At 42.1% G+C, this 16548-nt stretch overlaps 2 protein-coding genes across 2 annotated transcripts in view; both read right to left on the bottom strand.

Moving 5' to 3' along the window:
• The window catches only part of HTR1F (5-hydroxytryptamine receptor 1F), a 110319-nt gene extending 107607 nt beyond the window's left edge, over nucleotides 1-2712 (bottom strand). The window contains exon 1 of the mRNA XM_061453961.1: nucleotides 2503-2712. The gene's annotated coding sequence lies outside the window, so the exon portion shown is untranslated. The remainder of the gene's footprint in view (nucleotides 1-2502) is intronic.
• The window catches only part of PDZK1 (PDZ domain containing 1), a 338251-nt gene that overhangs the window by 171778 nt on the left and 149925 nt on the right, over nucleotides 1-16548 (bottom strand). The window lies entirely within an intron of this gene.

Consider the following 16548-nt stretch of genomic DNA (forward strand, 5'->3'; position numbering starts at 1 on the left):
AATATCTGAATTTGCATCACCTGTTCCCTTGTACACACTGTAACAGTGGTATGTGATCCTCAGATGTGGAATTGGCACAGGATTCCATGAGCACCTGAGGGATGTCATGTGCAGCAGAGCCTTTTCTGTCTGTAACCCCAGCTCAAGAGGAATCTTAATACTGAGAAATCAGATTCCACAAGTGGTAAGTGCCTCCTGCCTGACTATATTCTGTAAGCTTCCATTGCTGTCTGGATGAAAGACTTCCCCCCTCCCCCCCCCAGTTACTTTGGAGCTTATAGGAGATGGGGAGGGAAAGAAGGGAAATTCAGCAAGGAAACTTGCTTATTTGCAGGTTTCACTGAAGGCAGTGAGAGCTGCGGAGCCTAAAACTTCCGAGGAAAAAACGATATTAATAAACAAACAAAACCCAAACCCACAAACAAATGACAGAGGCTTGATTAATCTCTTCTTAAGAAGACTTTCTGACTTCCCTAATAGTCTATTTTAGTTATTTTAGTGACATTTCACAGTGGCTCGGAGCTGATCACCTTTTTTTCCTCTGACAATCCAGGCACTTCAGTCTCCACAATCAAAATGAAGAAACTTTCAGATATTTCTGACAGGCTTGGCAGAAATCTGGTCTTGGCAGAAATTGCACTGAAGAAAGAAGGCACTATCATGGCTATGAATAGTAATTGTGAAGAGGTACCTTAAAACAACCTGATGCAAAGATCAGTGCTGTACCTTTTGCACTGCTCAGACAGTAATATTACCTGGAGTGACTAAAGCTTTGAGCAGCACTGCTGACCAGTCATTTAACCATTCATGTCCTGCGTGCAGAAACGATGCTCCCTACTCCCATATTCCCATTTTAACACAACACTGCAGAAAGTTAGTGTGCAGTGACAGCGGCACACAGTAGTTTCTATGTTAGTGAACAAAGACTATTTTTAGCCCCTAAGCAAAATATGTCTCTTCGGTCAAAAGATCTTAATATTTAGCAGACTCTAAATAATCAGTGAATGCATATTCTATCCCATTTTCCACACTAACAAAAGAAATGGTGGATGAACATAAGTTTTTTGGAAGATGAATTCAAATAGAGATGTAATCACAGCAAGCAGCAGTTTACAGCAGAAGCATACGCTATGTGCTTTCAAAGGCATTTCAGGTCCTGTCTCTTTTCTTTGACTACTGAAACCAGTCTCCAGGCTAAGATCCCCAGTATATGTGCCCAAAAGTAAATGTTGTAATTCTCTTCTCCTTTTTCCTTCCTTCACTATTGTCTGTAGTCCTCTGTAGCTCAAAACTAGAATCATAAGTCCTGTGCTTGGGCACTATCTGGTTGGTGTATGCCTGGGCAGGTGTGTGTGCACGTACACGTGCAGGTAGGCAGATCAATACACAACTAACTTCTCAGAAAGGAAAGAAATAAAACCAATGAAGAGAACAGAATCTACACTAAGCTAAGTTTTCCCCAAGTTAAACTTGGAAATTTAGCTCATATTTTACAGCAAAGTTCAGGTCAGTCATTTTTACCAGCTATACTCCCATTTTCTCTTATTTCATGAGAACAAGGCAGTCTTTTCTCCATGTATACACTGATTTTTTTTTTTTAACTGACCTCATTTTTGTTTTCCTCAGGTGAATGGCTGCTGGGTTAATGCTCCAAGAAGAAGAATACCTCTTAGGACAGAGCATAAATGTCTATGAAATTATAATACCTAACAAAACAAAGGCATACAAACTCCTAAAGTTGGTTTTCGTAATGCGCAGAAAGTCTGGGGTTGCCCAGTGTCATAAAGCATTCAACTAATACAGTGACTGTATAAAATCCATAACCTCTCAAATAAAAGCCTACTGGATTTAAAAGCTATGCAAATTGTGCAAACTGCACGAACCATGGCATGTTTCCATCATAGAATCACAGAATGGTTTGGGTTGGAAAGGACCTTAAGATCATCTAGTTCCAACTCCCTGCCATGGGCAGGGATGCCCTGGGGCTGAGAAATAGCACTTGATTTGGTTTGGGTGACCTTGTCTTGGCAGGATCCACAAGATGAATGAGGGTGAAAAGAGAAGACAGTTCACTTTTTAACTTCAAAAGCTCAATTTTTTAACTGAAGAGATTCAAAGCCAAGTGCCAGCATTCAACATCAGTCAGCATACAGGATAGCATGCACAAATCTATGCCATATTAGAGAGCATCGGTAAAAATTAAAGTAAGGAAAAGCAAACTCAAGGGGATGCTGACACATGAAATCCCATCTACATTCAGGTTAGTAAAACAAGTAAACATATTTGCAAGGCTGGTATGACCTAGGAAGGTTTTCATTCCTCAGTTCAACTTTAGGATAAAGCCGACTGTTCCATTCAAACCCCAATATTTCAAGTTCTCCTGCAGCACAAGAGAAGCTAAAACCGAAAAGCTAAGGATGATGAAATGAATCCGGATAAGCCATAAATACCTACATACAGAAGCACACACAAGCAAGACAATGAAAAGTTAGCTGGATTTACCGGTTTAGTTATCCAAGTGGGTGGTTTGTTTGGGTCTGGGTTTGCTTGGGAAACGTCGGGAGCTGTGTTCACGAAGACCAGTCCATCCGCACCGCGGCAAGCTGCGGAGAGCAGAGCGCTTCCCTCCCCCGCCACCGCTCCCCCCGCCAAAAATGAACAACGAAGAAAACACAGGGAGGGGCGGCACCAGCCGGACCGGCAAACTCCGCCGCCAGCGCTCCGGCGCCGCCCCGCCACCTCCCCTGCCAGGAGGAATGCGGGAGCGGGGGCTGCGCGCCGCTCCTCCGCCTCGCAACTTGCGCCCGTCGCGGAAGCCGCTGAAGCGGGGTGGGCAGGGGCGGCAGGAGGCAGATGCCGGGATGTGGCGAGGCGGTCCCCGGTGATGCTCCACCGGCGGTGCCCGCCGCGGGGATGCGGTCGCCTGCGGGCGGTCCCCCAGCTCCGGCGCTGTGGACCGTAGGGATGGATGCCCCCAGCCCGGCCGCGCAGCGAGAGCAGGGGCGTCCCTTGCTCTTGTGGGGCCGCCCTGCGCTTGTGCCACCTTCACGGCTTCCCGAGCAGGACGCGGGCCACGAGGAGCCACGCGAATCCTCGGGGGAGCCTCCGGTGTATCCGAAATTGGGTGGGAAGGTTGCTGCCTGGTCGTCTGGGGAGGGACAGGAGAGGGGAGAAGGGGAAGGTCCGTTTCAAGCACCCGACTTCTGTGGGATTTTGGATCTTCAGAAGCATGTACTTATGGATGGGACTGAGTGCCCCCTCCAAAATGTTATGACTGGGCTGTGAGGAGATGCCAGGTTGCATGTAATGTGGTGCAGAAGTGGACAAGTGTGTGTGCACTTCTGCAGAGGTGAAAGAGCATCCAGCAGTCATACATTTTGCGTAGGAGAATTTGAAGTGAGTGATACCTCTGTGATGTGCTCGGACATGCCTGGGGGGTGCCTGACCTGCTGTCCCTGGGCTAAGCCCTAGGATCTTCAGCATCTACCAACAACTGCACATCTATTCGGTGTCCTTCTTAGCAGCCAATAAGGGGCCTCTGCACTCAGCATGTCTCCGATGGTTGCTTCTTGCCCATCATCCAAGGAGGCCAAGTACCAAAAGGACAATCTGTTTGCAAGCAGAGCTTTGACCACTTATGTGCTGTTTGCAATTCACTTCCCTGATGCATATTTTGCCTTGATACTAAGTAATCCTACTTGGTAGTAATCAAGTGATCACCCTTGATACTAAGGGTGCTGGTTAGTACCCTTTCCTTTAGCTCATGATGTTTGCTGTTCGCTTGGGCCTCTGTTTGTATGAACCTTTGTTTTTGAAGCAAACCAAAGTGTGGTCAGTGAAACCACCCCCTATTATACCATCACAAACTTTTATTCCACAAAAGCTTTAAAAAGTTGAAAATACTAGAAGTTAATTTACAACTTTAGATATTCAAAAAGGCAAAGGCGTCTCAAACCTTGAGATGCTCTAACAACTATCTGCATCACACAGCCACACTGTAGTTCCATCAGTCTGATTAAGAGCAGTTCCCCTGGATCATTTGGTCCTTGCCAGGTTCTGAGATGGCTGCTTACGACTTGCCTTCTGCAGGCTTTTAAAGTTCCAGTTTTACACGAGCTGAACACAGGTTTTTCTTTTGCAGGTTTTGGCACTAGTGATGAATATAGTCTTCTCCTCCCTCAGCTATCAGTCACATGTATCTTCTGCTAGTGTTAGAATTAATTAATGAGTTTTAATTATACTGCAAGTGACCTTAGAAATATCAACAATAGCATCAGACCAATCCTGCTCTGTCTGCTGACAGTCCTGCTCTGTCTCTGCTTAGTCTGATGACTAAGAGTTGACTGTTTATGATTAACCTGTGTCGCTCTGTGGTCTGCGTCTGGGTTCGGATTGATGCCATTACACTCAAACTAACAGGAATGGTAAAGTGCCTCTTTTGAACTGACAATTTAGTATATTATTTTTCTGCAGTGCCTATACACTTTTAAAAATAGATTTTCTCCTAGGGAAAACTGTTGCAGTGACATTGATAGTGACAGAAATTCTCTAGTAATTCCCAAAACAGTGTGCAAGGGCATTGGATGTCAGAGTGTGAGCAAGTAGTCTCTCCATCTTCTTCTTCAAGTATCTCCCTAGGACCTCTTGCTTCCTGTGGTGTTTGCTTTGGGTTTGCTTATTGCTGCTTTGTTCTTTGTGTGTTCTTTCAGTTTCAAACTGTGGCTCATCCTTAGATTGTACCCTACTCAGTGTAGTGCCATCTTCAACATCTGGTGCACTTCATAGCAATACTTGATTGTTTTAAACGTCTGTTTAGAAAGTGTATGTCAAGGTGAAAGTCATGCAACAGTGAGAAAGGCTTACTCATCTTAAGTGATATTTGCATTAGTTTAGATAAAGCAATTTAATACCCTGCATTTGAAAAAAAGAAAAACCAAACAAAAACGTAGGTCAGCGAACAGGTAATAGCTGCATATGGGGCCACTACGTTTACTATAGGAAGAAGGAGGTCCATACTTCTGTACGTAGATCTCAAGGTTTTTGAGATAGTTATTTTGCCCTGAGTTTCTACAGCACCTGCTGCATTAGAGTGCTGATCCTGGACTCAGGCTCAAGACTCTGTGACAACACAAATAATAATAATAATGGATTGTTTGAATGATGAATAAAAAGAAAACAAAATAGTCTGTGGATGCAGAGCCCTGTTGAGATTTGTGACATGCATTTCAATTCCTTTCTGAGAGATTACATTCCCTGTTTTCTGTTTCCGAACAACATTTATCATCAATGATGTTGCTAGTCCCAACTTCTTCCTTTGAGCTGACCCAATTAGTCACCAGAAGCTTATTGTTGTTGATGATTTTCCAGGTCTGTCTGTGGCCAGGAGAAGCCCAGGAGGGATTTCTGTCCATTTTACCATAAACTCTCCACAAACTAAACCAAAAACTCTGAATTTAAAGACTTCAACAAGGTTATAGGTGGTTTGCATGCGTCACAGTCACCCTCCAAAAGACAGTCTTTCTTAGCTCTTTGCATTTATCACCTATGGGGGGTGGGGGATCAAAAAAGTGGCACTGCCCTGCAGTGCATTCAGAGCCTTGGGAAGAGATGGGTCTTATGGAGTTAGTTATTCTCTGCACAAGCCAGCTAATGGCCTCTCCAGTGTCTCAGCTCCCAGGACCGGTATAATAGATGATAATGAGCTGGTGTGTATAGCTGGTGGATAATTTGTACCTCCTGTGGCATTCCTTTTTTTTGCAGGCTCTGTTTCCTTCTGGGATGTTTCTTTCCAGGAATGTTAAGAAGCATTAGTTGTTCCCTGCTGTTTCATCCTTTCCCATTCACTAATGTAAATCTGGTGGCTGGGGTTTGCTGACAGCTGCCTTTCCTCTCTGCCTGGATTGTATCCACAGGCCTGGGGGGTGGGGATGCTGGGTTTTTTTCCTCATATGCTTCTTCTTTTCCAGGCATTGGTTTGAGGAAAAAAAAGGCTTTTGTTCAGGAAGAGCATAATAGCATGCTGGTGGAGGCTGTGGTCAAGCTCCCACTTTTGAGCTGTGGATGGATTAGGAGGTTAATGGGTAGCTACTATTTCTTCTTCCTCAGCTAAGGGTATGCGTGTGCAAATTTATACAGTCTTATCTTTACAGTAAACAAAGCAGGACCAGAGCTCCGTCTTGAGCATGAGCATGTCATTGCCTACGCTGTTTAATTTGTATCACACTCCTGGGTGCAATGGTAACTTGTGCTAACTAGCACTCTGAGCTGATGCCTAGGCATAGTTCAGGCCAAAGGCTGCTTCTCTTAAGCACTGAAGTTACAGTGTAAGTGGGGTGGGTGGATTTAAAGTCAGCTGTATATAGACATAGTGGCTTCTTTAATGTATTTCAGCTGCAAGGATCTCAGCAGAGTATTTTGTAGTAGGGAGTAGTCCCACCCCCCAAGAAAACCCCACCGTGGAAATTAATTACTTACCATAAGTAAGTAATTCATGTTGTAATTTGGTATTTCCTGTTTCTCTTGCTCCCTGCTACCTCTTTGTTATCTTACCTCCCTTGCGTTATCCTGACACTGCATGTCAGTTGTAAGACAGAGGGTCAAAGAAAGGTTTTAGTGAAGCTATTTCAGTTGTGACGGGAATGGGTTCCTGTTGTGGTTTAAGCCCAGCTGGTAATTAAGAACCACGCAGCCGCTTGCTCACTCTCCCTCCTTTCTTCACCTCCCCCTCCCCGAGGGATGGGGAGGAGAATAGAAAGAATGTAACTCTCACGGGCTGAGATAAGAGCAGTCCAGTAACTAAGGTATAACACAAATCACTGCTGCTACCACCAATGATAATAATGATGAGGGAAATAACAAGGGAAGAGAATACAACCGCTCACCACCCCCCGACCAATACCCAGCCCAACCCTGGCAGTGATCTAACCCTTCCGGGTAATTGCCCTGAGTTCTACATCCTGGGCATGATGTGCTGTGGTATGGAATACCTCTTTGGTTAGTTTGGATCAGGTGTCCTGTCTCTGCTTCCTCCTGGCTTCCCCTCCTCCCTGGCAGAGCATGAGACTGAGAAGTTCCTTGGTCAGAGTAAACATTACTGAGCAACAACTAAAAACATTGGTGTTATCAGCTCTGTTCTCAGGCTGAAAGTCAAAAACACAGCACTGCACCAGCTACTAAGAAGGAGAAAAATGACTGCTACTGCTGAACCCAGGACAGTTCCACTATGCCCTTGGTCAGAGCCACACCCATACACAAGGCATTTGCTTTCTGGGGCGTGAAGAGGTCTCCCTGACCGTGTTTGTGCAGACATAACCAAAGTCACTAAGCACAGCTTGAACTGATGCAAGAAATTAATGTGGTGAATAGTGTTGTGAGAAGAGATTTCCTCCCGCTGGCTTTATGAAAGATAAGGATAAAACTTGCTGTGTAGTCTCTAGGGTCACACTGTCTTGGAGAAGATGCTCCTCCTTGGCAGAGACATTTATCAGGACACAATTCAGCATGACAGCAGATAGGTGTGACTTTTCAATTTTTACTGCTCCGCTTTTAAAAGAGCTTTAGTTGACCATCTCTTCCCCTTTTTAAATCCCTCTTTTTTGCTCTCTTTCTGAGTGTATCTATTGTACAAATCCTGACTAGCTTGTATGGTGTGGAGGGAGACTGAGTCAGTGTGACACAGGGATTTGGAGCAGGTTCAGCTCAAGGACAAAAGCCCCACAGAGCAGTGTGAGGGCTCAGTGGGTGGCCTCACGGACAGGAGAGGTGAGACAAAGCTTGCTGAACCTGCAGTGCAGCTGCTAGTGTTTGCATCAGAGCCATCTTTAGGAGCTGTTGCTGAGTCCCAGGATGACCTAGGGGCTGATGCCTCACAGTTCTTGCTTTTTCTACTTCACTATAAATACTTACACATTTGGGATAAAATATGATGTGCAGATGCCAGGGGTTATGATGTTACTATTTACTCTATGGTGTCTAGAGGGTAGGGAGCAAAGCCTTGTTAACTCTACCTTGCACAACCATCACAGTGATGTGCTGTGGTATGCCCTTAATGAGGGTCAGCAGAGCAGTTCAGCAGGGGCAGTGACAGAACATCTGTGGTTTGCAATACCAGGTGCTCAGTATCTCTCAAAATCAGACTATTTGGTTGCATTCTTTAATTATAACACTCCTAGTTCTCTCAAAGCCTGACCATCAAGTGAGAATGTACACTGCTGCTTAGGAAAACAGATAATTTTTGCTTAATGAAATGTATGTATCTCATTGCTGTGAGGGGAAAACTGGGAAAATGTTTATCCTCTGTAAATAGTACTTACACTCCATGTATTCAAACCTGCTTTCATCACAGAGGATTAACCTGAAGCATACCCCCAGCAGATGTAGCATGGTACAGAGGGCAGAGCATGGTCTGTTACTCTTCTCCAAGTTAAAATAGAGAGGCTGAGACTGCCTTCTGGTAAAAAGAAAAGCCACAACTTCTGTGGACAAAGGGTGGGAAAGCAGATGTACAGCAGGGGGTACCTGAAGAACAAGAAAGAGCCTGGGGTTTTAAAAGCATGAATATTGCCTCATGATGAACAGGAAAAGAAGAATGCAATGGGAAGTCACTTAGAACAAAACCATGAAACTTACTGTTACCAGAAAATTCATTTCAGAGTTTTCAGAATGTGAAAATTGTGTATGACACACAGCTGAGAGGGAGGACAAGGATGCTTATTTCCTGATTTACAACTAGATTATGTCAGCAAGATGTTTAATATCTCTTTCTTAGATTCAGTAATTCTCATTCCACTTGTCCCCTGGGGTTTTAGTGGCTTTCTTCAAGCCAACATATATCAATGTGTATATTTATGTAGTGAAAAAGACTACAGAAGCCAGCAAAAGCCCCGTGCTTTCCTCCTTCCTTCAAAAGTAAGGATGTCTTCCATACCTCATGTTTTCATGTTTTTCTAAAGCTGAGAGACTTTGCAATACAATTATTCTTCCAAAGTGATAACTGTCTGAGAGAGGTGGGTATGTCAGCCCTTAATAGGTATCAAATCTACTCTTAATTATAACAAAGAACATACGTATCTGAGGGAACTTCTAGATGAGAGCCACTAGAGAAATCTTGATCATTTTCACTGCTAAATTACTGGGTAGCTGCATTTTACAGATTACTTATTTAGGCAGATTGTTGTTTCTGGGAATGCATATTTTTATTTTCTGGAAATTGTATTTTCCACTTGGCTGGGTGCTGTGGTTCTGTCAGCTGCTGTGATCATGCTTGCACACACACGCACTAACACAGAGGCTGGTATCAGAGGTGTGTGCAACTGGGAAAGATGAGTTTGATTAGCAAAAGGAAGAAATCCTAATTACATGGCAAAGTGGTGGACAGTATGCTCATAGCTACAGGTAATAGTGCCCTTGCTCAGCACATCATTAAAATATACCTGATAGCTCAAGCTAAAAGGCTTGCTGTAGTGTGTAAACCAGTAATAGAAAGAGCAACCTTACTTCAGTAATGAGAAAAAAATGAGCGTATCTTTTTCCCCAAAGAGAAACACTTTACATAAAACTGATCATGGGAACTATTGATGTCAGCTGTGCTAGTAGAGATGTTGATAAAAAAAGTCAGTGGCATGGGGATGACTTCTGAATATAGCAAAAAAAAGCACAGTGTCTGCTTAGATACATGCAGAAGTGCCAGTAACAGAAAAGCCAGAATTCAGTTGAGAGAAAATATATTTCATTCCACTTCAACACAATCTGAAGCAATTTTACTTGAAGAAAAGGGTATGGACTAGTCTCTTTTGTGTTTTGTTTTGTTGTGCTTTCTCCTAATTTCTGCAGACATAGCCTCTTCTCCAATTTGTTGCTCTTTTGTTTGTTTATTGGGTGTGTTTTTCCGGCCATGTTGTGTCATTTCTGTATTTCTTTGTCCCTTTTACACATATTTTTTTTTCCCCTCTGTTTGTCTGTTTCTATTTGCTTCCAGTTTTACTGTCTTTTTTGTTAGAATGTTTTCTATTAAAGTTTTTAGAAGCATTGATAAAAGATGCAGTGTCTACCGCAGATCCTATTGGTAGGCAACAACCTCTTCTCATCTAGTTAGGTAAAACAGCAGAAGAGCATAAAAGAGAACAAAAACACTGGCAGGTGAGGTAAAGTCTTGGCTTTCTTACCTCTTGCAGCTCAGTCATATTTACCTAAAAGATTTTGCTAAATTATTATAGAGGGAAGGTTCCAAGCAACAAAATAATAAGAGTTAAAAACATCTATAGTGTACCGTATCAGCAGAGGACAAGACTGTTGTGGAGAATAGAGAAAAGACAATTAAGTAGTTAAATTAAGTTTAAATTAAATTAAAATTACTAGGGTTTGTTCAGACATCTCTTGAGTCTTTTTGTTTTCTGCTGCTTTGATTGATATTTAGAAAATTCCATTGCAAACTGAAAAGCCCAGGGACATATTTAACATATTTATTGAAAAGGTTTTGAATCTTCCATTATTAAACAACTTGACTGATTGCATTGTTCTTCAGCAGACTGAGCTCAGGTGAGGATATGGAAGAATAAATAAGACAAATATTCTAATAGCTTCTAAAAATGCATCTTTCCATGACAGCATTTGCTTTTAAAGATCCCACTCTTTCTGCATCATTAATGAATAGTGTATAGCTGGCTGATTATTCACCTTTTGTGCAAGAGCTTGGTGGGCTTGCTTTGAATACAGACTGTGGAATGAATGTGTTTGAGATTTTAAATGGCCTTGTTTTCTAAAAGGAAGCTTTGTCACCATGATATATCTTTGGAAAAGCGTTAACGCAATTTCCCCCCCAGCTTCTTGGCTTGCAAAAATTTAAATCATATTTTAGGACCCTCACCAATGTATCTGCATGGTTTCCTTTGTTCCTGAATAAGCATACTCTTTCAGAGCTCTGATGAATTTGAAACTGTAAAAAGTTCTTCTGAAAGAATATAGGAAAAGTTTCTTTTGTGTTATTTTTTAAATAAATCACTAGATTGTGCCTTTATTTTTCAATATGACTTTGTAGGTGCTGGTGGTTTGTGTTTTCCAAAAAAAATAGTAATCAAGCATAGATTTATATTGACCAGTTGCATACTATCCCCAAAATCTGAGGCTGGTAAAGTTATTTACAGTGGAGAGAAACCTTCTAGTGACAGCTGCTTTTCTCCAAAGACAAGACTGGGGAAGTTACTGACAGTTCTGCCTTTACCCTGAAAAACTTCAACTCTGCCTCCAAGCATCTCCCAATAGATAGATAAATCATCTCTCTAAGTTTCTGCCTTGTATTACTCACCCTGTGACCTCTTTTTTGAGAGCTGCTGGGCTATCTCTGTCACCATGGAGCTTTGAATGTTTTTCTGTCATATATTTCCCAGAAACATCCACTTTTTTACATAATTTTTCCTCTCCCTCCATTTGTGTTTTTTGGTCTATCTGCCAAACCCTTGCATGCATCCAAAGGCATTAGACCTTCACCTCCTCCTCCTGAGACATGTTCTTCCCTGTAATTCTTGTGCTGAGCATGTGTTTTGCTTTCTCAGGCTCCGTTCCACTCCCCCCCCTCTAATAAAACCTTTGGTCTTAATATTTAGTAAGGGCAACCTTTCAAAGTCATTTTCAGACACCTAAGGGCAACTCTTCCTTCTTACTTCTGTTTTGTCTAGAAAATGTGTTTTTGCCTAGAATATTTAGGAGGAATAGTAAAATATGATTAGGAGATCTGTCACATCCATAATCTTAAATTTAGTTGATACAGGAGTGACCACTGGCTCATTAGTTTGTTCCTGGCATCATCTACATGAAGCCCAGCTATTCCGTTCTTTGAAATTTAACTATTGTCTGCCTGCTGTTCCTTGTATGAAACTATCTTTGCAAAGAATGAGGAAAGTCTTACGTGAAAACCAAGATTCCTCCTGTGTTTTGCTGTCTACCAGAAGATTTGCAGGTGTGTTTCCTGAACTTTTATATGGATGTAGGTATATGGCAGCCTCATTCACCAATCTGTTGGAATGTTTTTATGAGGGAAAGCATTTGCAGTGAATAATAAAACACATTCAAAACTATAAATGAATTATTTTGAGTTTATAAATGTAACAATTGATCTGCTTTGTGGACTAGGTGGAGCTTGATGCAAGGGAGCCAGCTGGCTTTGTTTGTTATCAGATCCAGCTGGGAGATAGCCAGGTGATTTCTCTAAAGGGCTAGGAACAAAGCAAGTTCGTTTGATTGTTTGAAGGAGGTTGGGGGGCTGCAGTGTCTACAGCCTGCCTTGGTTAGGTGTGTGTCTGGGCTCTCTGCTTTAGCAGTGCAGCATGTCCTTAAAACCTTAGTTCTAGTCCTTTTGGGCAAGCTGTTAGCTTGCTTTGGTGCTCTGCAACTGAAAGTTTAGCTATTGAAAGAAGAGAAATGGGAGCTGAAGTGGCAGCGTTCAGGCTGTAGGCAAAACCTTTGGCCCTTTGGAGGGCAGGGAAAAGGCAAGTACAGCTGAGTTCACAGTGTATCTCTTCTCTGTTGCAGCTAAGTCAGGGTAAGATGATTTATGGCTGATAAATTTCTGTTTTGCTTAGGTTATGTGCAGATGAAGGTAGTACCTGGCTCCCACCTCTGCAGGGGTTGTCTTGTAGAACGTGGGCTCCAGCCTCACCTGGGGCTGCCCTAGGGGCCACTTCTGAGTCACAGGCTTTCTGGAGTCTTGGCTTTCTCATCTCAGTGTTACTGTTGTGTGGCTCTTAAGGCTGTTTTTAGAAAAGCAAAGACTGTTTGATGCAGTGTTGTGAATCTTGTCCTTAATGGTTTGGGAGTGTGTTGTGGTTTAAACCCAGCCAGTAACAGCACCATGCAGCCACTTGCTAACTCCCCTTCTTCCCACACCTCCAGATGGGATGGGGAGGAGAATGGAAAGAATGTAAATCCCACAGGTTGAGATAAGAACAGTCCAATAACTAAAGTATAATATAAAATTACTACTATTACTACTGTCGTGGTTTAAACAAAGCCATAAATCACACAGTCACTCTCTCACTCCTCCCTTTTTTGCCCTCCCCCTGCTCCCAGAGGGATAGGAAGGAAAATCAAAAGAATGCAACTCCCGCAGGTTGAGATGAGAACAGTCCAGTAACCAAGGTATAACACAAATCACTACTGCTACCACCAATAATAATAATGATAAAGGAAATAACAAGGGAAGAGAATACAACACCTCACCACCTGCGAACTGATAACTCGCCCCCGCAGCATGACGAAGCACCGACCGATACCTCCTCCAACCCCACAGTCCCCTAGGCCTCCCGGGTAACTCTCAGTTACATCCTGGGCATGATGTGCTGTGGTATGGAATACCTCTTTGGTCAGTTTGGGTCAGGTGTCCTGTCTCTGCTTCCTCCTGGCTTCCCCTCCTCCCTGGCAGAGCATGAGGCTCACAAAGTCCTTGGCCAGACCAAACATTTGAGCAGTAACTAAAAACATTGGTCCTTTTATTGTAACTCCTGTCAATATAAGGCTGTAAGAAACCTTATAATGGCACCTGATGTATTACTCAGAAATTGGTGTGAGATACTTCTGTACTCAAAAAAAAGTCCTCTTAGTATCCATCTAACTCTTCCTGCTCTCTCACTATTTAAAGTTGGCTTTCTTTACACTTTCTTGATCAACTTGAATATACTGGCCTTCGGGATGTGCTGTTCATAATATATTGACGATGATCCAACATATATTCAAGTAAAGATGATCATTTATTGGTTTTTTTTTTATTTTTTTTTCTTCTGAATATTAAGCTGAAATGCCTCAAGTTCTCCAGAAAAGACTTCAAGAAATATTGCACATTAATTGTTTGATGTAAAAGTCATCCAGTAGAAAACTGTTGAACTACTTTCCAAAGATGCATACCGGTGCACTCTGGACAGCACAAGTTTGTACTTGCTGAGGGTATGTGTAGGGATATGCAAAATATCTTCAGGATTTGTTCCACTGACTTTGCAAGTTCATGTAGCAAATATTGAGTACCTTTTTTTGTAATTACAGTTTCGCAGACCACAGTAAGTTTATTCCCAAATCCTTGCAGTGTGAATGAAAATACTGTACCCTGAAGTACAACTGCAGATACAGGTTTGTTGAGCTAAAAGCCTGTGATTATTTTAAGCATAGGTCATAAGAGAATGTACAGAGATGACTATAAATATGCATGTTTATGAGTTTATTACCATCTATTGTTTACCAGATACTGTTTACTAAACCTCTGTTCTTGAAAGGTGGGAAGTGAAGAAGGATGGTGAGAATACAGTGTGCTCTGTTTGACTAGATTTAAGTGAGTCAGCTGGTTAATGCCTTTACAGCAATAATATAACTGTCTGATAATTGTAATTTTTTTTCCCCTTGACTCATTCAGGGTGAGAACTTTGCTTTGCAGGAATAAAACGTGCTAGAATGGTAGTTGAAATTCTAAAGTTCAAAAGTAGCTTAGTTTCAAAATTGCTACAGGTAAATGGAATGCTTCATGCAATTAATGTGCTTGTAATTCAATATCTATTTCTGATGCACTAGAGAAATTTTTTTTGAAAGCTTTCTCTGAAGTCTAGAAATAGCGAAGTGACTTTCAGTCCAATGTGGAGCTGCACATACTAGCTGTACCTCTATGAAACTTTGGCAATTACTTGTTTTTATAACCCAATCAAACAGTATGCCTTTTTTCCAATTTGTTCTGCTTGCATTGTCGCAAATGACTCCCACATTTCCCCTCCCTCAAAAGAGTGAAAACCAATGGTTGGTAAATGCTATTCAGTGAACAAATTGTTAGGTATGTTACCAGACTTGCTTTAAGCACTTGTCCGGGAATATGTACTGCTAATGGCCTTTTTCTAACAAAAGCTTAATCAATAAACATTAACTGGGGAGTAGGAGCATGCAAGTTATTTGTTTTATTGTGTATCAGTAAATAACACTTTCAAGTTTGATGGAGAGCCTGCCTGCTAAATTTCAAATTCAATGTAGTCCGATTTATTTATTTATTTTATTTTTCTTCCACAAAATAGCTCATGTCAATATCAGGGTGTCTTTTTTTCTGCTATACTGATATAGTGGATAGTAAGTTTTATCTAGACTTACAGACAGTCAACATATAGAAATGCCTTATTTATAGCAGAATTTGCACACCCGTGTGAATGTAGAAAGCAAAAGATGGTATTAGATTTTATTTAAGGATGCAACACTGCAAAAGAATATTTGGAGACTAAGAAATTTACCAAGCTTTTCTAAATATTTAGGAGCCATCTTACACTTTTTGCTGCTGTCTGTAAAGCTTGATGTAGCATGTCTTCATCCATCTCCCTGTGTGCAATATTCAGTGTATTGTTACAATGCGCCTTCATACCAGTGTGTCGCAGGATGCAAAATGGTCAGCGTTTCTTTTTGTGTTACAAGGAAGACTCAGCGTGTTTTTGCTCTAAATCAGCATTATCCAAGTTCAGGCTAAGGTGGGAGTTAGGAACAGCATAGGGAGTGTTTTAGGGTTGATGTATTGTCAGAAACTGCAGTGAAAACTGTTGAGATTGTTTCATAGCTTCTCTGGGGGGCTGCGGTGCCTGACCCTGCACAGGTCCCCTCTGCTTCATTACCTGTGTTCAAGATGTCAGCACAACCTGGTGACTTCTTGAAGAGTTTCTTACACTAGTCTCTGAAATACTGATCATTCCTGTCAGCAGCCAACTTAATTCCATCCCCTGCTCTGCAAAATGTGCTCCAGTCAAGGCCCCTGATGCTGCATGGTTAGCAGGGTTCTTGTTAGGCTTAGTGCCCAGTGAGGCAGGTGGCTGCCTACCCTGTAGAAAATCATCCCAGCTCTTCAGAGTGGCTGCTCTCATCTTCTAGGTCTGCTGTAATAGTCGGAGACCAGTCACTAAATATTAATGCTTATGTGAAGATTAACTACCCTGTTTTTTCTTGTCTGATGGAGAAGTTGGAAATTACTTGATTCCCAGGGAGGTGCCCCACAATCCCCAAGTAGCTGTTCAGGGGGATGAATTCATTGTGTGATGTAACCTAGAGTAAATGATCAGCTGAACTTGCCTGGTTTGGAGAGGGAAGGACTTTGGCTTCAGAAAGCCTTGTAGATCTGGAGATGCTGACATTTTGGGTAGGAATGCGCTTATGGTTTATACAGTTGATCATTATCCTAACTTTCTACTGGCCTTCTTGTCCAAAATAATAACCAGTAATTACATGCAGCTTGTGTGCCTTGTCCGTCCCCTGTCCCCCCCGTCCCCCCCCCCTTTTTTTTTTTCAGGGTATGTATAATTTTACTTCCAGTTCAGTAACCTTGTTGTTTAATTGGAGTGGTATTTTATTCTTCTGTATGCTTGCATGTGAGAACTCCTAGTGTTTGAGCAATAAAATGCTGGTTTAATGTTTCTTCCTTCACTATGTGTGTGATTCTTCTACCACTGTGCAGTCCCATAATATGAAGGATGGTATTGGTGCATTGCTAAAATGCAGTCAACCTCTACTGCATCCGAAATAATCACTTGTAAGTGAACGCCATCCCTTTAA

The sequence above is a fragment of the Pezoporus flaviventris genome, unplaced genomic scaffold, assembly GCF_033815535.1.
Source record: "Pezoporus flaviventris isolate CSIRO_AGI_PZ_B2104156 unplaced genomic scaffold, CSIRO_AGI_Pfla_v1 ptg000015l, whole genome shotgun sequence".
Classification (NCBI taxonomy): Eukaryota; Metazoa; Chordata; class Aves; order Psittaciformes; family Psittacidae; genus Pezoporus; species Pezoporus flaviventris.